This window comes from Pituophis catenifer, unplaced genomic scaffold (genome assembly GCF_029215685.1).
Source record: "Pituophis catenifer annectens isolate HBS135680 unplaced genomic scaffold, rPitCat1.0.hap2 SCAF_2, whole genome shotgun sequence".
In the NCBI taxonomy this organism is placed as follows: domain Eukaryota; kingdom Metazoa; phylum Chordata; class Lepidosauria; order Squamata; family Colubridae; genus Pituophis; species Pituophis catenifer.
In genome coordinates, this window is record NW_027256882.1 from 19,680,209 (window position 1) to 19,706,335 (window position 26,127).

Here is a 26,127-nt window from a genome sequence, read left to right on the forward strand (position 1 = left end):
CGAGTTTGGAACGGTTCACCTTAAGTTTGTATTTATTGTGTGCTTGTGTATTATTGCAGTTGAAGCTGAAGTAGTCATTGACAGGTAGGATGTGGTAGCAGATAATTTTGTGTACTACGCTTAGGTCAGACCAAAGGCAGTGTAGTTCTAAATTGTCTAAACCCAAAATTTCAAGCCTGGTGAAATAAGGTATTCTGTTGTGAGCAGAGGAGTGGAATACTCTTCTTGTGAAATACCTCTGGAGGATATTATAGCTTCACTCTTGTATAATTTATCTATCATAATTCAACTGACCAGTTGGATAATCCAGATTATCCTCCACAAATTTGGATCAGAGGTGTCTATCTACTCTTGTTAAGATGCTGATGCTGAGATCTTGAGTCCAATACTGCAAAGAAACCCATTTGCAGATAAACTATAATACAACTAAAACAATGGCATTTTAGAGGGCTCCCCCCATTATTTCTGGGATATCAAAAAGATTGTGATTGCACAAATCTTTGAAATACCTGCCTGTGGCATTTCAGGCTGCAGATAAATAAGGGCAGAGGACAGATATGATGCTTTGACTGCTTGAGAGGGATCGGTGACATCATCTTTCAGGTGTCCTTTAAGGATTTCAAGCAAAATCATTGGATCAGCTCATGTATGGAGAATATCTTGGACCATTTTCTATTGTTGGCCTGTTAGAACATATTGATAGTGGAGTTTTTCTCTGTCTCACATTTCTACATTTCTTCTGGCTGTAAGTTGTTCCTTTGTATTGAGGTCTGGCCTCAGAATGATAATGTAGCATTTAGGGAAGAAGATGCATCCCAACAGCCCAGCACTGGAGGCCAAAATGGAGAAGACCTGAACAGCCACCATGTATTTCCCCTTTGTGCTCAGGTAGGCTGGCACAAAGGCAACCCAGACACTGCAGAAGACCAGCATACTGAAGGTGATCAGCTTGGCTTCATTGAAGGCCCCAGGGAGATTCCTGGCCAGGAAAGCCACCGTGAAGCAGATGGAAGCCAGGAAGCCCATGTAGCTGAGGGTGATGTAGAACATGATAGCAACCCCTTCATTGCATTGCAGGATGATCTTTCCAGGGTGGGAGTGGAAGTCAGAGTCTGGGAATGGAGGAGAAACTCCAAGCCAGATAAAGGAGATGATAATTTGGACAGCAGAGCAAGAAATGATGATTGAGTTGGCCAAGCTCTTTCCTAACCATCTCTTCACTTGGTTTCCTGGTTTTGTGGCCAGGAAAGCCAGCACCACTGTAATTGTTTTGGCCAAGAGAGAGGAAATGACCACTGAGAAGCTGATGCTGAAAACCATTTGTCGGAGAAGGCAGGTGGCTTTCCTTGGTTGACCAATGAAAAGAAAAGTAGATAAGAAGCAAAGCTGGAGGGAGACCAGGAGGATGTAAGAGAGGTCCCGGTTGTTGGCTTTGACAATGGGAGTTTCTTGGTATTTAAGGAATAGCTTTAAAATAAGACCTGTGGTTAGGAACAAGAGTAGGGCAAAGGAGACCAAGATGTTTCCCAGGTGTTCTTTATAAGAAAGGAAAGTGATCTCTTTGGGGATACATTGAACTCGGTCTTCATTTGGATATTTTTCATCTGGACACCTGGTACATTTTTCAGTATCTGAGAAAACCAAAAATAAATATTTCTTTAATATTCTGTCCTTTCAAATTTCAAGAAGTACCTTCTCGGGACAAAATCTAATACTATGAGGATTTTCAAAGAAGCATTTGTTAACAATTCCACCAAAATAAGATAAAACAATATAGTTCTGTGTGTGTGTACAAACACACCCCAAAGATGGGATTCACTTACCTTCCCTACCGGTTCACAAATGTGAGTGCTCGTGCCGCCTCTGTGCATGCGCATGGCCTTCTTCACATGTGCAGTGCTTGCGCATTACATCCGGATGGGTGGGTGGAGCCGATCTGGAGAGAACCGGCTGAATCCCACCACTGACACACACACATACACACTTATTAATATACTGGGTGTGTGATATCTATTTTGTGAAATCTCTTGGCTGGCAGAGAATGGTGGTACTGGAAATAATTATTTGGAATGGCTATTGGCAGCAGTGGTAATATGTGTGTAAACAGATGCACTCATAATTGTCCATACCACCTCATTGTGGACCACTGATACTATGCTCAAGTGATCCTCAAGGAGAGACCAATTTAGAATGCATATCAACAACTCTTCTAGGAGTTGGACGTATGAGAAGTTCTCAAGTTTCAAAGAACTCAGATGTTCTTAGAAAGCTGAACTTGGCAGTAGACATCAAAACTAAAAAGCAGAAGAGATGTTTCCTGTGTCAGTAGTAAAGCTTGCAAAATCAACCACAACTCTCCTATTTCTTCCCAGCACTTCCTTCTAGGTTGTTTGTTCTTCTTTCCTTTCCATAAGAAATTTTGCAATTTGAAAAGAAAATGAAAAGAGTTGCGCTCTTTTTTCATACAAAGAAAACAGCTATAAAATGTTTTATAGGTGGCATTTAGCACCAGCAAGACTGGCAAAAATGTACCCCAATTTATCACCCCAATGTTGGAGATGTGGTCACAAACTAGGGACATACTACCACATGTGGTGGATGTGCCCTAAGGTGAGGAAATTTTGGTATAAAATTAAAGGGTGGTTGGAAGAAATTACACTCCATAAAATAGATTTTAAACCAGAGATGTTCCTCCTAGGAATGATTGATAGAAAAATGGAAAAAAGTCTCTATTATATTATATTCCATATTCTAACGGCGGCTAGAATTACTCTAGCACAAGTGTGGAAGTTGACCAATACACCATCGGAAGAAAGAATAATAAAGAAAATTCTCGAATGCACTGAAATGGATAAATTAACAATGGAGATCAAAGAAAGAGAAGACTCGGATTATTATAAAGTGTGGAATAGGTTTTATACATGGTTGGAAAACAGAAATCAAATTAAGAAATAAGAATATAAAGTGAAATTAGATATTAACATACTGGATATAAATGTAAATAATGATCCTGCTAACAAACAGTTAATTATGAATATTTAAAAATAAAGAGACGGAGCGGGAGGATAAAACCTAAGAGTAAAGACAAAAGTCAATGCAGAAAGTTGTAAAACTGTATGTATCTGTTGTTAGTATTGTATTTCAACGTCTGGTGTACGTGTGTTTTTGCTTTTCATTTTTGTCTTTTGATTTCCTTTGCTATTGTTGTGTTTGGTTTTAAAATGTAAAATACTCAATAAAAATTATTTAAAAAAAAAAGAAAGAAAAGAGTTGCGCTTCAATGTCTCTTTTAACTTTCACTTTCATGAAAATCCTCTGGATGAATCCACTTCCTGCCCTTTTCTTTGGTGCAACCCACCTTCCTGAGTGGAGACGGTCCCCTCCGGACATGGAAAGCAGTCGTAGCAGCAAAGTGGCTCTCCTTCTCGAGTTCTTTTGACATATCCAGGATGACAATTGTCCACACATTTGGACTCAGGCAAAGACTGCAGTAAAGCAAGGAATATAAAAACAAAACAAAAATTTAGGACTAAATATCCATTGAAAATGGAGGTTGGCATGAATATTAGCCAAGTAGTCTCTGGGCTTTATTTAGATAAATGTTTGCAGGAGATACAACTACTGACCTATTCCTCCCTTTTGCTTCTGGAATACCTTATTGCAATTGCATTGCATTGACAGTGAGAACAATCAACTGAAGGCTTTTGCCTTCAGAAGTTGTGGGAGCTTCATCACTGGAGGCTTTCAAGAAGAGATTGGACTGCCATTTGAATGGTTGCAGGTACTGGGCATGGCTAGTCTAGTGAAGAGAAGGACCAGGGGAGACATGATAGCAGTGTTCCAATATTTGAAGGACTACCAAAGAGACGAGGGGGTCAAGCTATTTTCCAAAGCACCTGAAGGCCAGACAAGGAATAATGAATGGAAACTGACCAAGGAGAGATTCAACCTAGAAATGAGGAGGAACTTTCTGACAGTGAGAACAATCAACCAATGGAACAGAAGTTGCCTTTGGAAGTTGTGGGAGCTTCAGCACTTGTGACTTTCAAGAAAGGATTGGACTGCCATTTGTCAGAAATGGTGTAGGATCTTCTGCTTGAGCAGTGGGGTTGGACTAGATGACCTATAAGGTCGCTTCCAACTCTGTTAATCTATAATCAATACAATATGTCTGGAAGGATGGAATTGAGAAAATATTTAATTCAGTGACTACCAATAGGTTTCTCTTCAGGGTTGTATGAACGTTAATTCTTCCATTCTTCATAGATGCATGATTTGAAGTTTGAAGATGTATTCATGTTAAATTTTAGAATAAAATTTATTCTAAAAGTTTTCTTAATTTTTATATTACATTTATTAAAATTAAGATAAACAATGTTGATAAGAGGAAGAAACCTCTGACTAGTGGGTTTTTTTCTGAACTAGGTAAAACATTGTAAAGCCTTTGAAAGTAGTCCAAAGCCATCTTCCAATTAAGATACATAGAAAAATTCCTTACAAATTAGAGCTTTCCATTTTAAAGATGTTCTTTGTTTATTTCTATATATTTTTTAAAATTTATATGGTTCCCATCTTGGTCAAATGAGACTAAGACAGACTGTCTAGTTTCTAAAACTGTAGTGAGATAAGATGGAGGAGACGTTGTAGGAAGAAATATCCTTCTGGGTTCTGCTCTAAGTGGGGAAAAAAACACTGGAAACATGGAGACTGCTTGGAAAGATGGTTTAATGGTGGACAGGATCATATGGCTTGAGTTCCTGAACAGAAAAAAGGGCAGATACAGCGAGTCACCGGGTTTTATGCTCTCTCTGGCTTTGAACTTCCTGGGGCCCTGAAAGAGTATCCTGATTGGTTGTCAGACTCCCAAGTGGTGGGGGTCTTAGCCTTGCTGGCTGATATAATTTTCCCAGGTCACATGTGGTGAGTTTCTGCTGCTATTGTGTTGCAGATGGGTCCTATTGTGTTGTGATGGTCCATTGACAAAGATTGAGTTTCTGCCTCTGGCCCATTAACAAAGGGTGGGGGGCAAGAAGGTGGGAGCTGCTTTAAAACATGCTTCTCCATATCTCATCCAGGGAAACATAATATTCTGCCTTTTTAAATATTTCCTAAAATATTTCATTCTTCCAGGAAAGGGGTGGGTGCTAACTTCCTACAAAGTCATGAGAAAAAGTCACTTGAACATTTTAAGCATCTTTTTCTAAAGCATGGGTGATACAATCATGATCCCTGCTGGAAATCAATACTTCTAAGGCCTAGCTAGGTATCCAAAATAATAATCCTTTCTGTTGAATAACTACATTTAGGTGATATCAAGTGACATTTAAAAAAATATTTTATTTTGAGTTAAATGTGGAGTCTTGTTTTTGCCCAGAGTGTCTCAAGATAGTTAACAATTGTAGGAAGTTAGCACAGACCCCACTCCTAAGAAATGAGATATTTTAGGAAATATTAAAAGGGCAGAATATTTCCCCTAAAACGGAGACAGAAACTCAACCCCTCCCCCACCTCTGTCAATGAGCCATTAAGGCCTGGGGCAATCTATTCTACATAACAAAGGTCTACCTCCTTCAGGCAGATCCATAATAGGAATCCCAAAGCCCTTTCATTACTTCATCACCCAGCAAGAGTCAACCAACCTTGGGACTCAGGAGAGCCTACAGAGTTGCCCCTGCATGACCCCAAGGGAGTCTGACAACTAATCAGAATACAAGCTCAAATTCAAAAATCCAGAGAGGGCATAAAACCGGGGCTCTCTCAGCAACTTTTCCATTTTTTCCCCCAGGACCTCAAACCATGTCGTCCTGTCCACCATTAAAGACCATCTTTCCAAGCAGTCTCCATGTTTCCAATGCCTTTCTTCCCTACTTGGAACTGAACCCAGATGTCAAAATAAACAATTGCATTCAGGGGATTTGCAGATAAAGTACCTGCTGGCAAACCAAAGGCCAACTCCAATGAGCATTTATTTTCAAATTATCTCTCCTTATTTCTGCTATCAGGAATTGCTTTTTTTTTTCAAACAAAGTCATATTTCAGAGCTTCAGTTTTCTGAGCCAGTTCGTTATCTCACAGCAACTAGTCATTATGATTTCAGGTGAATTGAAATTCTCGGATAGCCTTCCTAAATTCCACTATCCCAATGAGTTAAATTGGAGCATAGATACCTCTGCCCTGATTTGAGATGCTTAAAGACATCCAAGACTATGGGCCTACACTTTTAGGAAACTTGACACTGCACTTTTAGGAAACCCTGACTCCAACCAGGACAAGTTGAAGTTTATTTGCCAATGGGACTAAAAGGACCTCCATCCAGCCTGAAGTCAATTTGTTGTGATTCAATACAAACCTGAACTCAGGCATTGGCTGACAGAATTGCCTTCTTCTTTGCTATTTTAGGACAAGGAACAAATGAATTTAAGGCTGCCATCACCACAATTCTCAGCAATTGAGAGCCTATCTCACCAGTTTTATGGAGAAACTAGATTGCAGAAGGAACACCAAAGGTTCAGGATCTGCGTCCTAACCAGCACTCATGCTGGACATAGCTGTGTCAACTTAAAACAATGTTCCATATTGTAGCCACTCGAGCACACCTTGGTCAACAGTACTGAACCCTCCCAAGGAGTCTATGAAAACTGAAAAAAAGCCAGTGCAATCCTAAATTGCATTAACAGAGGGCTACAATCCAGATTGAGTGAGGTACTAATACCACTCTATAAAGCCCTAGTAAGACCACACCTACTGCATCTAGTTTCGGTCACCACACTATAAAAATACTGTAGAAAAAGTGCAGAGGAGAGCAACCAGGGGGACTGGAGGTTAAATACAGTGTTCCAATATTTGAAGGACTACCAAAGAGACAAGGGGGTCAAGCTATTTTCCAAAGCACCTGAAGGCCAGACAAGGAATAATGGATGGAAACTGACCAAGGAGAGATTCAATCTGGAAAAGAGGAGGAACTTTCTGACAGCGAGAACAATCAACCAATGGAACAGAAGTTGCATTCGGAAGTTGTGGGAGCTTCATCACTGGAGGCTTTCAAGAAGAGACTGGACTGCCATTTGTCAGAAATGGTGTAGGGTCTCCTGCTTGAGCGGGGGGTTGGACTAGATGACCTATAAGGTCCCTTCCAACTCTGTTAATCTGTTAAAACTATGAGGTTTCTATTCCCCACCTTTAATTGTCAAGGAAACTTATCCATCTTCTTGACTTGGCTTAGTCACTTGAAATCGGTTTTAAGGCTCTTGAAAAAGGAGAAAAGACATGAATATTTTCCTTACCTTGTTGAGCAACTTTAACCATGAAAGAGTATCTTGGTTGATAATAAGTCTCTGTCTTTCAAAACTCCCAAGTTCTTCGTGAATGGGATCCTCCTCAGGGGCAACCACCCAACTAATGATTTTCAGATCTGCACCTACATCTCCATTTTCATCCAAATATAGTTTCCTCTGGGAAATATTCCAAAAATCATTTTTCTCCAGGAAAGGATGGAACTAGAATGGAAACATCCAGAAAATGTAAAAGCAGCAATCTTGTTTTCTTAACCCGCCTATTCTTTTCACATTTGAATGTGAAATGTAGCTTGTATAAAAAACAAATGGATGGCAGCTACCACGTAGAATAAAACAGAACAGAACAGTATAGAATAACAGAGGTGGAAGGGACCTTGGAGGTCTTCTAGTCCAACCCCCTGCTTAGGCAGGAAACCCTACACCACTTCAGACAAGTGGTTATCTAATATCTTCTTTAAAACGTCTACTGTTGGAGCATTCACAACTTCTGGAGGCAAGTTGTTCTACTATTTAATTATTCTAACTATCAGGAAATTTCTTCTTAGTTCTAAGTTGCTTCTGTTCTTGATTAGTTTCCACCCATTGCTTCTTGTTCTACCCTCAGGTGCTTTGGAGAATAGTTTGACTCTCTCTTCTTTGTGGCAACCCCTGAGATATTGGAACACTGCTATCATGTAAAGATCAATGTAGATCTTTCTTTAAGATTTTGTTTGTAGTTTCTTAATGTATAACTTAGAACAGGGGTTCTCACATTGTCATGGTGGTGTCATGTCATGTATCAGGATTTTTTCCCCCTCCGCTAAAGGGGTAGGGGGGACAGAGCAAGCATGAAATACAAAGGAAGAAGAATAGCAAACGTGATAAAAAAACATTTTTGAGAATAATCTCAAAATAATAATTTTAGGAAACTAGATGTGAGTTGGCTGTGTGATGCTCATGGAAAGAAGGTAAATGCAGCCATGAAAACCTCAAGAAGTGAATGTATTGGTTTGGGAAGACCCAACTCAAGTTCAAGACTGCCTTGCAGGAACCTGCAGGAAGAAAATCCGAATCAGCTTTAGGAAAGACAATGAAGTGAAGAAAGAGATCAAAGAAGCTCCTCTTAATTTTGAGGAAAGACAACAAGAAGAACCATGTTGGTCTTCGGGAACTGAAAAACAGAAGGATTCTGCAAGCACCTTTTCTGACTTACACAATCTCTTAGTTGGAGAAGGGAGAAGACAGCTCTCTTCTAGTAACTGAAAGGTATTACCAGAAGCTGAAGATCTGTTCACTGTTATTCCAGAGTGTGAACAGGGGGAAAATGAATTTGAGGAAGGAGAGGAAAAACATTTTAAAAGAAATCTAAAAGGTTAAATGATAGCAACTGGACTAAAATTTATTAAACTGTGATGTTTCGTTACTCATCTAAATAACTTCTTCAAATATTCAAATGTATTGTTACTTTGCAGTATGTTTTGGGGAGAAATCCTTGCAGTTGGTATGACAAGAATTAATACATTCCAATGACTCTGACTCTCTGCCTAACTTAATTTTTTCATTTTGATTGGAGAAGTTACTTGGATGAGTAACAAAATGCCTCAGTTCAATAAACTTTGATCCAGTTGCCATGATTTAACCTTTTTAGATGCTTTTGGCCTGTGTGATTGAGTCTTCATTTACATCTTAAAAGAAAGAGCAGTTTAAGAGCTGAACCAGTGTAACCAGAGAAGTTCAATTTTCCCTTCATGATTGTCTTAATACAAATATCAAGCAGCCATCAGTCATAGAAACATTAACCAGGATTCCTGCAAAGTGGAGGGGTTGGGCTAGAGATATTCTTAGGAGTTCTTTGAGATTTGTGAAAGTAAAACTCTATGATGCTAATCACAAACCTATACGTACAGCAATTTATCTAAAACTGCACACATCCTTTTAAAATTAGCAATGTTTAATATGAAAATATACCGTATTTTTCAGAGTATAAGATGCACTCCCCCGCCCTAAGATTTGGGTGCATCTTATACTCTGAATGTAGCTTTTTTGAAGCCTTTTTTCAGCCCTAACAAGGCGCTAGTGAGTGAAGTGATCTTCTGCGCTTACCCTGCTTTTCTCATTGTTTCTCTCTCTGAAGATCAGCTGTGCTTTAGAAGCTATTTTTTATCCCTAATGATGCGCTAGCGAGTGAAGTGATCTTCTGCGCTTCGCCTGCTTTTCTCATCGCTTCTCTCTCTGATGATCAGCTTTGCTTTAGAAGCTGTTTTTTTTATTATTATTTTTATTGAATTACATGATATTACAATTCAACAGTTTTCGGTTTAGCGGTGTTCATAAATATATACAAATTATATACATGGTGTTCTCTGATTACTTGATTATTATTAATAGTTGCACCCTCCCTTATTCTACCTTTTACTTTTATTTTTATCTTCCATCCACTTATACCACATTTCCCACACCATGTTATATTCTGAGTTCTCTTTTTCATTTATCACATATGTTAATTTATTCATCTCTGCACATTCTAATATTTTTTCTTATTACATGTTCTTCCGGTGGCAGTCCTTTCTCTTTCCAATACTGTGCATATATTATTCTGGCAGCTGTAATAATATGCATAATTAGGTACCTTTTTTTTTTCCCCATATGACCTTTTCAGTATTTCCAGGAGAAAGGTTTCAGGTGCCAAATCCATATTTTCCTCTGTTATTTCTTGAATCCATCTTCGAATCATTTTCCAAAATTTCGTCATTTTGGGGCATGTCCACCACATGTGGTAGAAGGAACCATGATGATGACCACATTTCCAACAATTTGGGCTTGTGTTTGGGTAAATTTTTGCTATCCTAGTAGGGGCTAAATGCCACCTATATAGCATTTTGTATTGGTTTTCTTTATACGCTACCGCCCTTGTCAATTTAAGATTACTATTCCAAATTGTTTCCCATTCATCTAGGTTTATACTATGTCCGATGTTTTTTGCCCATGCAATCATTTGCTCTTTGACTACCTTCTCTACCCTATCATATTCGAGCAAAGAGTTATATAATTTGGCTAATAGCTTATTTTCCGTTCCCATCCATATCTTGTCAAATCCATTGGCTCCTATTTCTATACCAAATTCCTTCTTGTCTTTTTGATATTGGGACTTAATTTGTAAATACGGCCACCAGTCAATATGAATGCCTTGTTCTTTCAACACCACATTCATTTTAAGATTTCCACTGCTATCTAAAATGTCCTTGTACCTGAAAATTTTTCCAATTTCTAACACGTTAGGATATATTATGACCTCCATTGTGGAGAGCCATTTTGGGACTTTCGTGTACTGCTTTTGCCTAATTTCCCTCCAGGTCTGCATTAATGTGTCTCTTATTTTATGCCTGTGAAAATATGTCCTTGTCCTTTTGCCTTTATCCCATAGGTAAGCATGCCAACCCTTCTGCAGATCCTGCCCTTCCAAGGCCAAAATTCTTTTGTTTTCCAATGTAGCCCATTCCCTTAGCCACACCAAATTGGCTGCTTTACGGTACACTTCCCATGCTAGGAGTCCAAATCCAGCCCTATTCCTTTTATCACCATGCTTTGGGGATCCCTTCAAGGTGTGGAAGCCCAGAGAGCTTTGCGGACAATAGAGGGAATCCGGCGAGCGGAGAAGTGAGGAGCAAGCGCTCTCTGTTCAACCGGACACCTCTGTCAAACCAGCACGTGTGTGTCTGTCATCTAATGGCGGACCCGAGGCCGTGATAGGCAGCAAAAAGACGGGAAGCAAAGAAATTTGGGGAAGCTGATGTTAGAAGAGGACTTATACTTTTTTTCCTGAACACCATGGGGATCGACATCGGAGAAGTGGAGCCGGCTGTGTCGGGTGAAAGGACTCGTGGAAAGTGAACAAGTGGCTATCGGAAGTAAGGGAGCAGATCGAAACAACACGGGTTTCCCGGCAAGCCGGCAAGGAAGAAGAAGGAGAAAGAGATCGGTGAAGTAGAGAGGCGGCGCAGATAGAAGATCGGTGGGATGCTTTCAACAACAATAAATAAGAGAATTTTGGCTGCATATATGGAGACTTGGTTGACAGTGGAGGGGAGAGAAACTGGAAGTGCAGCCATTAATTGGAACTGACAGCAAGACAGCTGAAGTGCGGAGATCAAAGGAGGAAGGCATGTTGAATTTAGACTCAAACCAACAGACTCCGGAATTAAGAGGACCTTGAAATCTCTGGGGATTAGACTGTAATGATCACCATGAACTACCAACAGGAGGAGAACTTTTGATCCACACAGGAACTCACGTATATTTTGAAACCTCTATACTTTAATATATTAACATCTTTTTATATCTATATCTATATCTATATCTATATCTATATCTATATCTATATCTATATCTATATCTATCTATCTATCTATCTATCTATCTATCTATCTATTTATCTATATATCTCCTTAAATATCCCTATATACATTTGCACATTTCTATATACTTTATCTACATCTACATACGTATATATATTTAAATATTTACATAGTTGTAACTCTAATTGGTGATATTTCTCTCTATTAATTTGCTTGAAGGGTATTTATTATAGGTAGCATTTTATAATTGTGATATTAACTGACAATAGAATACTAATTAATTAATAATAATTTGATACTCTGATAATTAATGTGCATTTGGAAAAATAGAATTAAGTATTTCTGAACATAATTGAATTAGTTGTGAATTAAGTATTTTTTGCTATAGGCATTGATTGCTTGAGACAGATTGATAAGTATTGCAGTCATAGTCCTGAGGTTAAAAAAAAAAAAGGAATTTCTCTGGATACAAACAACGAATATTTCTAGCATCTTTAGCAACACAAGAAATAAGAAAACATTAGATAAAGAAGAAGAGGTAATTAGTGGATGATAATCTGGAGGAATATTGAAAAAATTGTGAGAGACCAGAAAAAAGTCTTGAAAGAAATGACAAGTCTCTCATCTACAGTACTAAAACAGGAAAGAAGACTACCTCAAATCCCATGATAACAATGACCTCATCAGCAACGCAGAGGTTGACAGAAGGGCTGACAAAAACAGAAAAATCTGTGGTGATACCGACCATGCAATCCATGCAATTGACCCTGACAGTAAGTCAAGATACTATGTTGAAGATGCAAGAGAAGATGTCAAACAACCATGAAGAGTTGAAGATGGACATTCGAGCCATAGATCAAAAAAATTCAGTTTTCTCCACAATTGTTTCTATTGGGTATAGTTAAGGGTTTCACATTGGGTGAAGTAAAGCTGATATTGTATATGATTACAGCAGCGAGATTACTGATAGGTCAATATTGGAAAAATGAAGCTATGCCTACTGTTGAAGAATGGACTTTGAAGATGGCCAGTTTTGCAGAGATGGCGAAGATTTCAGCATACTTAAAAGATCGGACACAAGAGACTTATGTATGGGAGTGGAAAAAGTGGATAGATTATGTGCAGAATAAATATCAAACTAGGAAATATCAGATAGCTTTTAACTGAAAGTATTATAAAGGGATAGAATAATTGAATTTTGTGAATGTTGCAATATTTTCAGGATCAGACTCAATAAAATTAGTGAGAGTTAAAGGTTTAAATATACTTCCTTTTATTTACAATAGGCATTCTATATTCACTGAATATTCACAGATAGAAGCAAGGAAAAGGGTGTAGGTGGCTCCTTATATATACAATGGGTGGAGCTATAAATGGGAGTGGTGAATTATGAATACATTAAGAAGTGAAGAATAAGTTAACCCCTGATACCCCATTCATATACTATTTACACATTAGAGAATAAGGCATTTACATCTGACAAATCCCCCTCTAAATGCCGATTCGTTATACAACACCAATTACATTCTGATTCAGGACAATACAGGACATACAATTTAGATGTTAAATATTTGTGTTGCTTAGAAGGTAAAGGCTTTGTCAATATGTCAGCTAATTGTTCTGAAGTATCACAATGCACTGCTTTAATAAATCCATCCTGAGATAATTGCCTCACATGTTTAAATTTTATATCTATATGCCTGGACCTTTGTCCAATGGCATCAGATCTAGATATTTCAATGGCCGCTTTATTGTCTTCATGCATAACAAAAGGCAAAGCAGGTTTTTTCCAAACATCTGAAATTAAATCATTAAACCATACAAGGTTATTTGCAGCTTTGGATAAACAAACATATTCCGCTTCTGTCGTTGAAGTGGCTACTAGTTCTTGTTTACCAGTATACCAGTAAACTGGACAGTCATTTAAGAGAAAAATATAACCAGATGTACTTTTTCTGCATGATGTGTCTCCAGCCCAGTCCGCATCTGCATAACATGCAAGCTTTGGTTCTTTATTATCACTAGGTTCTAATACTAAGCAAAAATCTAGTGTACTTTTCAGATATCTTAAAATTCTTTTAACAGCTTCCCAGTGATACATTGTTGGTTTGCTGACGTGTCTGGATAATAAATTGAGTGGTAAGGCGATATCTGGTCTAGTCCAATTAGATATATAAAGAAGTGAACCTATGATTGATCTATAAAACGTGTTATCCTTGAATTCAGGGGAAGATTCATCAGTATTTCTAAGAAAATCAGTTTGCATAGGAGTATCACAGGGTTTGGCATTGTTTAAATTGCATTTATTTAAAAGTTCTATAATCTTATCTCTCTGAGTAAGTTTGAATCCCCTTCTAGTCTTATTAATTTGAACACCAAGATATTTGTTCACTTTACCTAGAGATTTCAACGAGAAATGTTCATTTAACTTATTTACAAAAGTTTCTCTTCTCTCTTTGTGTTTTCCTATATATAAAATGTCATCTACATAAATCAACACAAATTCAATGTGATCATCACCCTTTTTGACAAAGAAACAGTTATCAGCAGTGGTAGCGTTGAAATCCATGGTCTTAAGTACTTTTACTAAACAATCATACCATCTTTTACCAGATTGTTTTAATCCGTATAAACTCTTGTTCAACAGCCAAATTTCATTTTTGTTGGTGTATTGACTGTGAGGTGCTCTTACGTATATTTCCTTATCTAGTTTTGCGTGTAGATACGCAGTCTGTATGTCATATTGAAATACATCAAGATTGAGTGCTGATGCTACCACTAGAGCTGTTTTGACACTCTCTGTTCTTACAGTGGGGGAATACGTGTCAGTATAGTCCTCCGGATATTTCTGTGCATAACCTTGTGCAACTAATCTAGCTTTATATAGAGTATTGCCTCCTTCTAAGTTCTTAATTTTATATATCCACCTGGTACCAATAATTGTTTTATCTTTAGGTGCAATTGCAGGTGTAAATACATTTAATCCTTGTAAACTTTCCATCTCTTTTTTCATAGCTAATTCCCATTTTTCTTTTTCTTCACGAGGGAGTTTTAACACTTCCTCATAAGTATTAGGTGTTATTGGCTCACCATCCATATGCATTATGTAATCTCTGTATTTATTTGGCATTTGATTTCTGTTGTTTCTAATGACTCTTTCAGGTTTGCTATTGTTATCATGCAAATATCTTGCTTCTTTTTTTGTTAGTGTGTCTGTTTTTATTTTGTGTTGGCTATTTGTCCAAGTTTTGGTTTTGCTTTTATATTTGTTGATATCCTGTTTTTCTATGGTCCCTTTCTCATGAGATTTTGTATCTTTACATTTATTTGGAAATATTTCATTAAGATGTAATTTAGACCAGTTGGCCTGTTCATGGAACACAGCTGTTCTGGAAACTATAAATTTGTTATTATTATCAATGAATCTGTACCCTTTGGTGCCAGTTTCATATCCCATAAATCTGAGTCTTTCTGGATACGTTTTCTCCCTTTCTTCTCAACTGCTTAGGTATGTGTACGTCTGCAGTGACTCCAAATATGTGCATATGTGCTAATTTTGGTTTCCTATTATACATTACTTCATATGGTGTCTTATTTACAATACTGGACCAGGTTCTATTTTGTGTGTAATTTGAATAATGTAAGGCTTCTGACCAAAATTGTTTGCTTAAGCCAGCATCCTCCAATGTGCATCTAATCATGGTTTGTAATGTGGAATTCTTTCTCTCTACAATCCCATTCTGAAACGCAGAAAATGGACTAGACGTGTAATGTAGCATTCCTCTATCCTTTAACCATTGGGAGAATTCTTTAGACATAAATTCACATCCCCTATCTGTCATAATTTGTTTTATTCTGATATTGTGTTGTGTTTCTATGTGTTTGTAAAATTCCTTAAATTTTTGAAAGGTTTCATCTTTGTGTTTTAATGTATAAACAAACCCATAACGGCTATAATCGTCTACTATTGTCAGGAAGTAACGTTTTCTATAGGTGATTGATGGAGTTAATGGGCCAACTAAGTCCATGTGTACTAAGTCAAAAATTTTGTTAGTTGATCTAGTAGATTTTCTTGGCCTGGGACTAGTTTTTAGTTTTGTAGATTTACATACTGAGCATTCCAAATAGTTTTCACAATTTTTTATTTTGACACCTTCTGCGTGTTCAGTCATTTTTTGTACTACAGGAAAACTGGCATGTCCTAACTTCCTATGTAAGATGTGAGCACACTCATCATGAATTGGTTTACCTATTTTTGGTTTTTTTTCATTGTGTGCATCTGCGTGATCATGAGATATTTTACATTCATCATTGTCACTGTTACTAATATTTTCATCATCTGCTTCAATACAATCTTCCATATTTGAATCAATGTTATGCAACCATTTTTCCTTCGTTATCAGATAAGGTAGGCCTCCTTTAATCATCACAGTGCCTATATTTATTTTATTCTTCTCCAAAGTCGCTTTTCCCTTTGAGAAAACTATATTAATGTCAGAATCTCTACTTAGTTTTATGGCACTTAGTATGTTATGAGGTATTTCAGGTATTAACAATACCCCCTCTATTTTTTTTGTAATTTGGTGGGCTTCTATATCTATGTCTATCTATGGAAGACTGTCTATAATTGTATTTGTTCCTATATTCTGACCTATGTCTTTCCTTTGAAATTTTGGGACAATCTCTTCTATTGTGTTCCCTGGATCCACAATTGTGACATTTGAATGTTTCATTATATTTTTCTTGGAAAGCTACTTTCCTATAAGGTTTGTGTTCTGTGTGATTGCTAGAACGATTTCTTCTTGAATTGTCTTCTGCTATCAATTTATTGGATAGACTTTCTATGGATAAATATCCTAGATTGATAGTGTCTAAATGTGACATAAAACTGTCCCATGATGAATCAAGTGAGTTGATAATAACACTTTTCATTGTTTGGTCTGAAATCACCTCCCCCCTCAAATGCAGCTCAGCTCTTATTTTGTTTAAAGATATTAAATGCTCACTTATGGAAACCCCTGGTTTCACTCTAGATGAAAAGAAATCCTTAGACATTCTTGTGGTGGTAGCCACACTATCGCTGTGAAACAAATTAAACATGCATTGAATAATTTCTGAAACAGTCAGATTAGGTTTGATGCTATGATACATTGCAGGAGACACACTAGATATTATTAAGAAAAATGCTCTATGGTGTAAACAATCTATTTTTAAAGTCCAAGGTCTTTTTGGGGGACTAGTGATAAAAAATAGTAAATTTTCCTTCATAAAGACAACCTGGAGCTGTTGATACCATTCTTGCAAATTAATGCCATCAACCCTTAGTTTTGGGAAGTCACTGGGTAAATTTCCGACATTATTTTGTCCATTACTTACGACCTGAGGTAGTCCGTGGTCTCGCAAGTGTAGAAAATTGCAAAACGGCATGGGGATGCTCGCAACGAGTCTGCGTGGTTCTCTCGCCAGTTCATGTCTTCCCGGACCGTCTGCGTAGTTTCGCGCATGCGCGTTGTCCATTTCTTCTTTGGAGTCGTCGTGGAAGGTTCTCTCCATTGCGGCTCACTCGCTCTGCTCTGCTTCAGACGAGTCGGTCTCTGGTTCGACCTTGGGAGTTCTGACGACGGCGGCTGCTCTTCTTTTTCTTTTGGGGGCGTTGGCACTTGCTTCGGTCTGTGGTGTAGGGCGGAATCGACAAGGCTCTCTGGGTTCGGGCGTCGTCGCTTTCGAAGTCAGGATGGGAGCGGGCAGGTCTTGAGGTATCGGCTTGCTCGCTCGCTTCTTCGGTGGCTCTTTGGTAATTTTTAGTTTTGGCCCAAATGCAGCAAAAAGTGTTTTCATTGCTGATTTTATTTGGGATTTTGTTGAGTCATCTTCACTTTCTGATTCTGATTCTTCTGAGGAGTTCGAATCTTCTTTTTCATTTTCGTTGTCTGATAACGTTTTTCGCGCCAGAAATTTTGAATTGAGCATTTTGATTGGCTCTGCTTCGCTCACCTTGGAGGCCTGTTGAAACCAAGATGGCTGCCATTCAAAATTTCGCGCGGGATCACTGTTTTTCTTCTTCGTAATGACTTTCTCTGCAGTCATATCACTCACTATTTTTGGGTCTTTAGACTTCTCATTAGTGATGTTTTTCTCTCTCGCTGCTCCGCTGTTCTTCAGCATTTCTTGGAGGTTCACGATGAGGCTTTCATCATTCTTCTGGCTTTTTAATAGTTTTAATATCTCTGACCTGAGTTCGTTATTCTCTATTTCGATTTCCTCCTGGTCATCATTTTCGTCTATTATTTCTTCGTCTTCAGTGGTGTATTCTTCGGATTCTCTCGAAATTGCGTTTGTGTATTCGTTGATTATTTCTTGTTCTGTTTCCATTTCTTTGCTGTAGGCCCTGGTGTTGGGCCTATCTTTCTTAGACATTTTTTAAGTTTTTTATTGAGTCAATTAACCATCCTCTGCTACCAGCTTGTTGCAATATTTTCAGGATCAGACTCAATAAAATTAGTGAGAGTTAAAGGTTTAAATATACTTCCTTTTATTTACAATAGGCATTCTATATTCACTGAATATTCACAGATAGAAGCAAGGAAAAGGGTGTAGGTGGCTCCTTATATATACAATGGGTGGAGCTATAAATGGGAGTGGTGAATTATGAATACATTAAGAAGTGAAGCATAAGTTAACCCCTGATACCCCATTCATATACTATTTACACATTAGAGAATAAGGCATTTACATCTGACAGTGAAGATGTGAAAAATATACAGGGGGTGGAGGGGTTCAAGTTTTATAAAAAGGGGATTTTGATTTGGATTATATTTTGTGGAAGTCCGGGGGGGAGGGGAGGGCTAGGAGGGGTTAGGGAGGGTCAGGGGGGTCAGGGAGGGTTAGGGGGGGAAATTGGGGAGAAAATGTAATTGTAAAACTTTTTCAATAAAAAAAAATGAATGAGATACAGGAATTGATACATAACAACGAACAAAAGATAAAAAAGGTGGAAACCAGAATGGAACAAAATGAGAGAAACCTAGACTCAATAGATCAGAAGCTGATGGTGCAAAATAGAGAGCTGGAAGACTCAATAATCCAGTTAGAGATGGATAGAGCATCTTTTTTACTTATGCTTCCAAAATATAGTGGAAGATAAGGAAGAAGACCTGGGTCAAGTGATGGTGGAATTGATAGCGGAAATATTACAACAAGATAAACAAGATAAAGCACTCCATGGCTTAGGACCTGGCTATCTACAATACCGCATTCTGCCACCGATTGCCTCCCACCAACCGGTACGCTCACACAGAGAGGGCCTCCTCAGGGTGCCATCAGCCAAACAATGTAGACTGGCGACCCCCAGGGGGAGAGCCTTCTCTGTTGGGACCCCTGCCCTCTGGAATGAATTACCCCCGGACATATGAAGGATCCCTGACCTCCGTGCCTTCCATCGTGCAGTGAAGACCCTGTTATTCCAGCAAGCCGCTCTGATGGGATAAATGATTTTAATTTGGTTTTAATGGGGTTTTAAAATTGGTTTTAAAATGAGAGTTTTAAATTCGGCCTATGATTTAATTTTAATCTGCTCTTAAATTCTATTTTTGTACATTGTTTTTATTATGGCTGTTCACTGCCCTGAATCCTTCGTGAGAAGGGCGGTATATAAATAAAATAAAATAATAAATAAATAAATAAATAAATAAATAAATAAATAAATAAATAAATAAATAAATAAATTAAAAGAGCTAGATGAAGTGTACAGAGTGCAGGCCAATTATGTCAGAAGGAATAAATTACCCAGAGAAGTGTACGTTAGATTTGCGAGGAAAAAAGTCAAAGATATATTCTACAACATGGCAAGAGAAGAACCGGTAACATACAAGGGGAAAGAGGTGATAATTTTAAAGCAAGTTCCTAGGAGAGTGATGGAATTGAGAAGGGACTACAGATTCTTAGCCATACAGTTAAACAAGAGAAATATCCTTTTCAGATCGATATTGTCAGAAGGCATGTTTTTTACTTGGCAGGGGAAAAAAATTAAAATAGACAGCCTCATAACAGCACAAGATTTCCTAGACCAATTGAGAGGGACGGAGGAGGATCAAAGTAGCAAGGAAGAACTGGAAGCAATAGTGGAAGAAGAAGAAATTCCCCACCAATGGAGATCTAAAGAAGGAACCCTGGAGGAGAAGGAGACAAAAAACAAGGAAAGCAAAGAGACAAAACGGAAGAGACAAAGACGGCAAAGAACCACACATGCAAATAAAATCTAAGGTAGCAGAAAAGAAGTAGAAATGGAGGGTTGGAAGTTAATATCAATCAATGTCAATGGATAAATGATAATAAAAAGAGAAAACAACTATTTATAAAACTAGCCAAACAGAATGCCGATATAATATGCCTTCAGGAAGTCCACATAAAAAAAGAAGACAGGAAATGCTCAGAGTATAATAAATTTTGGAAAACCTTTACCTCCCTAGCGGGGGGAAAAAAAGAGAGGAGTAGTGTTATATGTCAAAAAAGGGATTGTAGTGGAATTAAAACATACTGACACCAACAGGAAAACATTAGCGATCGAGATCAAGAGAGAGAAGCTTCCAATACTAGTGGTAGCCATCTATGCCCCAATCAAAAACTTGGGGGAATACTATAAAAAATTAGGAGAGAAAATAAGTAAAATGGAATATAGCAACATTTGTATAATTGGCAACTTCAATGGGATAGTAGATTCGGATAAAGACCATAAGAGTAGTAAAGACAAAAAGAAAAAAAGGGATAAATTATCAAGAACCTTCTTCGACCTAGCAGATGAATTAAACTTAGTAGATATTTGGAAGATCTTGCATCCAAACAAGAAAGAATATACTTTCTATTCGAATCTCCAAAAATCGTGGTCGAAAATTGACATGATGTGGGTCAGTAGGAGCTTGGGGATGGAAATTGAATCCACAGAAATAACACCGAATATATGGGCTGACCATAACCCTTTAGAAATAAGATGGAAAAATTTACATAGGAAAAAGCATAACAGATGGAGGTTAAACACACAATTCTTGAGGGATAAGGAATACATTGGAAAAGTTAAGGGAGAATATATAACTAAAATTATTCTTCGAAGAAAATGAAAATCAAGTAACACCTCGAGTAATTATATGGGACATGATGAAGGCATATTTAAGAGGGTTGGCAATATCACACAGTGTATATAAAAATATAGAAGCTGTTTTTTATCCCCAACCCGGCGCATTCACGCTCAAAACCAGCGAACTAATGTTCTGAAGCTGACCAGACTAAGGACACTAGCCAGATGAATAACTGGTAGGCAGAATTTTTTTCTGCTATTTTCCTCCCCAAAAACTAAGGTGTGTCTTATACTCTGGTGCAACTTATACTCCAAAAAATATGGTATATATCATGGATCCTGCTCTTTGGAACATTATGCCTGAAGAGATTAGATTAGCCAAACCTGTTGGCCTTTTGTAGCAGAGGTAGGTCAAGATGTTTCCTCTTCTACCCCTTTGGAATCCTCCATAAACATATGTAAGTTTGATGGATCATTGTCAGGACCACATACCTGCCAGGGCTGGAGCCATGGAGCCCCCAAATTCTTTTCACCCTCCTTCCTTCTCCTCCTGGATCTGGAGGAATATGCAATATTCAAGACATGGGCCAGAGTCTTCATGACACTGTAGAAATGGCGATGTTGTCGGATCCGTATTCTCTTCCGTTCCTTTTGGGTCTCCAGTGGTGCTTTTTGGATGCATCGTCTCCGGCCTTTGACAGAAGAGACGTGCTTTGAAAAAGAACAATGAAAATAGTGATCTTCAATTAGAGGTATCCGAAAGAAAGTGATTTCAAAGTCATCATCTTTGGGCTTTTCTTTTTCCTGAAAACGAAAGGTCCAAATACTGTGGACATGTTTGAAAAATCTCTTCTGACTCTGTAGAAAATGCTCGAGGGTTCCCATGATCCAGATTTTCTCTTCAATGGGTCCTGGCAAATTTTCAAGTGTTAAATGGAAATAAAGAATTCTGTCCCAAATGTTCTCATATTCTATGAAGTGAACAAAGACATTGACTTGTCTCCACTTGGAGATGGCATCCATAAGGAGTGCTGCATGCCCAGTCATTGACAATCTTTGTGATATAACAGCACAAATTCCATTCCTGATGAGCATAGGAATAAAAGTCCTCATGAAATTCTCTCCTTTTTCTGTGTCTGAAGTAAAGAGACCAATCATTGTCCATCTGAAATGAAGGAGCAGTTGGACAATTCCTGGATACTCAATGCCTTCTTTAGGGAGCAGCCAATGGAAAAAAGGGAAATGACTTCTATCACTCAGAGCCTCTGAAGCAGTTCCATCAGTGATCTGGAAAAGCAATGAAGAATACAGAGTAATATTTGGGGTTAGATCAGGGCCAAAATACTTTGTTGTTAGTTGTGAAGTCATATCCGACCCATTGCGACCCCATGGACAACATTCCTCCAGGCCTTCCTGTCCTCTACCATCCTCTGGAGTCCATTTAAGTTCGCACCTACTGCTTCGGTGACTCCATCCAGCAACCTCATTCTCTGTCATTGTCCTCTTCTTCTTTTGCCCTTAGTCTTTCCCTGCATTAGGCTCTTCTCCGGTGTGTCCTTCCTTCTCATTAGGGGGCCAAATTATTTGAGTTTCATCTTCAGGATCTGGCCTTCTAAAGAGCAGTCAGGGCTGATCTCCTGTAGGACTGACCGGTTTGATCACCTTGCAGTCCAAGGGACTTGCAGGAGTCTTCTCCAGCAACATAGTTCATAATACTAGACTTTAATAAATCCAACTTCAGCAAATTCACTGATGTTTTGTTTCTAAATAAGCTACTTTGATGAAGAGGCAGCTTACATTCAGTCTCAGAAAAAACTATGCCTGTCTCTCGGTAAGGAATGATGTTAATTTATGGCTATGATGTCATTTCCAAAGACCTTAACTTTTGACTTTGATTTATTAATAATCAGAGAATTATTATGATGGTAGGAACCAACTCTTCTCAGCAAACTCTGGAAGACATCTTGAGACTATGATATTAATATATCATAAAACTAAAAGATGGTGTTAAACAGGTATTTAGTTCCTTAGGCATCTGTACTTCAGAATCCTTCATTAGTTCTGGTAAGTCATCAATATCTAGACTGAATTACAAAAGTTCAAATATGCATGCTTGTCTTATCCCTGTTAATTATTACTACTACTTGTTGTGGCTTCATTGAGCCCCAAACATACTCTCCAATAAATCCTTTTAGAAAGGGCTTTGATCAGGGCCAACAGTCTGAGTTCCATTTTAAGGGCAATCAATTTCCTCCATAGTATTTATTCATTTACTATGGCAAATGCTTCCTGGCAAATAGATGGGGAAAAAATGGAGGTAGTCACAGAATTTATTTTCCTGGAGAGGAAAGCTATGGCAAATCTAGACAGCATACTAAAAAGCAGAGACATCACCCTACCAACAAAAGTGTGTACAGTCAAGGCTTTGGTGTTCCCAGTTGCAAAGTATGGCTGTGAAAGATGGACCATAAGAAAGGCTGAGCGCCAAACAATTGAGGCCTTTGAACTATGGTGCTGGAGAAGACTCCCTTGAACTGCAAGGTGATCCAACCGGTCAGTCCTAGACTAGATCAGCCCTGACTGCTCTTTAGAAGGCCAGATCCTGAAGATGAAACTCAAATATTTTGGCCACCTAATGAGAAGGAAGGACTCACTGGAGAAGATCCTAATGCTGGGAAAGGATGAGGGCAAAAGAAGAATGGGACAACAAAGAATGAGGTGGCTGGATGGAGTCACTGAAGCAGTAGGTGTGAGCTTAAATGGATTCTGGAGGATGGTAGAGGACAGGAAGGCCTGGAGGAATGTTTTTGATTGAACATAGAGCTTTTTGATTGGACATAGAGCCTCTCCTCACCTTCACAAGGATGCATCATATCCACGCCAAGCAACAGGAAGGGTGTCATAATGATATGATACAATATATCTTCTTTAATCCTCGTTTCCTGTCCACTGTGGAACTCAATTCCTATTGAAAGCTATAATGGCCATGGTGAAAAGTAGCTCTTGAATTCCACAGAGAAAATATATTTGATTTATCACTCATTCACCACCACCCCACTCACTTTATTATATAGAGAAACAGACACACAAACACACAAACCTGTGGAACTTTGTAAGTGCCTACTAATGATGATACTTGAGTGGAGATGTCCCTCTTAGCCCCATCAAGAAGACCCAAAAGGTGGTCCATCCTTCCACAGCTGTAGTTGGGAACATTGGCTTCTCCAGCAGAGAGTATATCCAGCAAGGCATCTGAAGTGCCAAGTGTGGTCAAACAGTTGTCATGGATGTTGTAGCCCAATGTGAGATTGTGGAGGAGTTGGGGATTCATGTTGACCAGTTGAATGGCAAAAATGTGGCATAGCGTTTTAAAGCGAGTTGTAGATAAACTACTGTAAAAAGATTTCATGTTATCATCATCAACAACAGAAAAAAAAAATACTTTTCAAATCATTTTTGTCTCCATAAGCCTACAAAGTGTTAAGCCAATACAGATCCCAAACCAGAATTTAAAAAATAGTCATCCATCAGCACTTAATTTTTATGAGCATTGGGGTGATAGAATGAAGACAGTCCTCCACTGGTGTAAAGGTGGGCAAATCCCCAATAACGTTTTTAATCTTCCCAGTAACCAGAATTCAAAATCATTCAAATATTAAAGTAGATTGCTCATAAAATGAAGAGGATGTTTCATAAGTGACGCAGAAAAGCAATTCCAAAATAAGTCATCCTCTATAGCTATCAGGATATACTCATCTCAAATGATCTAAGTGCCAGAGCTCACTGTAACAGCATTGCCAAAAAGGCATTAAGAGTTGTTAACCTAATCTTGTGTAGCTTCTTCTCTGGTAATATTGTTCTGCAAACTAGGGCATACAAAACTTTTGCTAGACCAATACAGCTCACCTGTCTGGAACCTGCACTGCATATCAGACATTAATACAATTAACTGAGAGAGTCCAGAGATACAGTATTTCATGAGAAGAGTCCTCCACTCCTCTGCTCGCAACAGAATATCTTATGCCACCAGACTTGAAATTTTGGACTTAGACAACTTAGAACTACACTGCCTTCGGTCTGACCTAAGCATAGTACACAAAATTATCTGCTACAACATCCTATCTGTCAATGACTACTTCAGCTTCAACTGCAACAATACACGAGCACACAATAGATACAAACTCAAGATAAACTGCTCCAAACTCAATTGCAGAAAACTTCAGCAACAGAGTGGTCAATGCCTGGAATGCACTACCTGACTCTGTGGTTTCTTCCCCAAACCCCCAAAACTTTAACCTTAGACTGTCTACTGTTGACCTCACCCCATTCCTAAGAGGTCTGTAAGGAGTGTGTATAAGCACACCAACGTGCTACAGTCCCAGTCCTAATGTCCCCTCTTATTCGTATCCATTTCATGTATTCATAATCATGTTTATACTTATATCTGTTACCTTATACACGCTTGACAAATAAAATAAAATAAATAAATAAACCAGACCATTTCAATCACTACTTTAAAAAAGAAGCCAGTTTTCAAATGATGAAGGCAGGATTGAGTGGGGAGAGGAAAATAATCTGGACTTTTTTTGAGGGGTTTTTTTTTTTTGCCCCAATTTGAACCTTGCGCAGAAAAAAGAGGGAAACAATAGAAATCATGACCTCACCCCATTCCTAAGAGGTCTGTAAGGGGTGTGCATAAGAGCACCAGCGTGCCTACTGTCCCTGTCCTAATGTTCCCTTTAATTGTACTCATTTTATGTTTTCATTTCATGCTTATACATACATACATACATACATACATACATACATACATACATACATATAATCTAATACGTACTTGACAAAATAAATAAATAAACAAATAAACAAGCAAGCAAACAAAATAAATAAATAAATAAATAAATAAATAAATAAATAAATAAATAAATAAATGATACAAGAAATTAGACAGATTGTGCAATGTAGGAGAAAGTAAAATAAGTTGAAAATAAGAGTGTTAGAACTGCAAATGGAGGGAACGCAACTCCATCACACTGAATGACTTACATGTGGGACTGACTGTAAGGAGCCGTGTGGAAAGGCGGCACTACAGGTGATATCTTTGATGCAGAGACGACTATACTAATGAGATGGTCTCCTGGTTTGTAATAGCTCAGTGGATGTTTTCCATCCTGGTTCTGAAAATTCAGCAAGCACTTCTTTCTAAGCTTCCCAATGACTGGCTGGGACACCAGCTTCATCAGAAGCAGAAGCAGGAGCTCCATAATTCATAGGCCCGATTCAGTCCCCTTCCTGATTCTAAACAAAAACTACAAGAAGAAGTTGAAGAATTCAAAGCACTCTAACAGGATGAAAATGCCAGTGGCTTTTCTGATAAAGACAGAGACAAACCACGCTTCAGTTGAAAGGGAAGAAAGGCCCCTGTCTG

General features: G+C 38.2%; 1 pseudogene; it reads right to left on the reverse strand.

Moving 5' to 3' along the window:
- Positions 1 to 720: 720 nt before the first annotated feature.
- Positions 721 to 25,963, reverse strand: LOC139309300 (vomeronasal type-2 receptor 26-like; annotated as a pseudogene).
- Between the last annotated feature and the right edge of the window lie 164 nt (positions 25,964 to 26,127).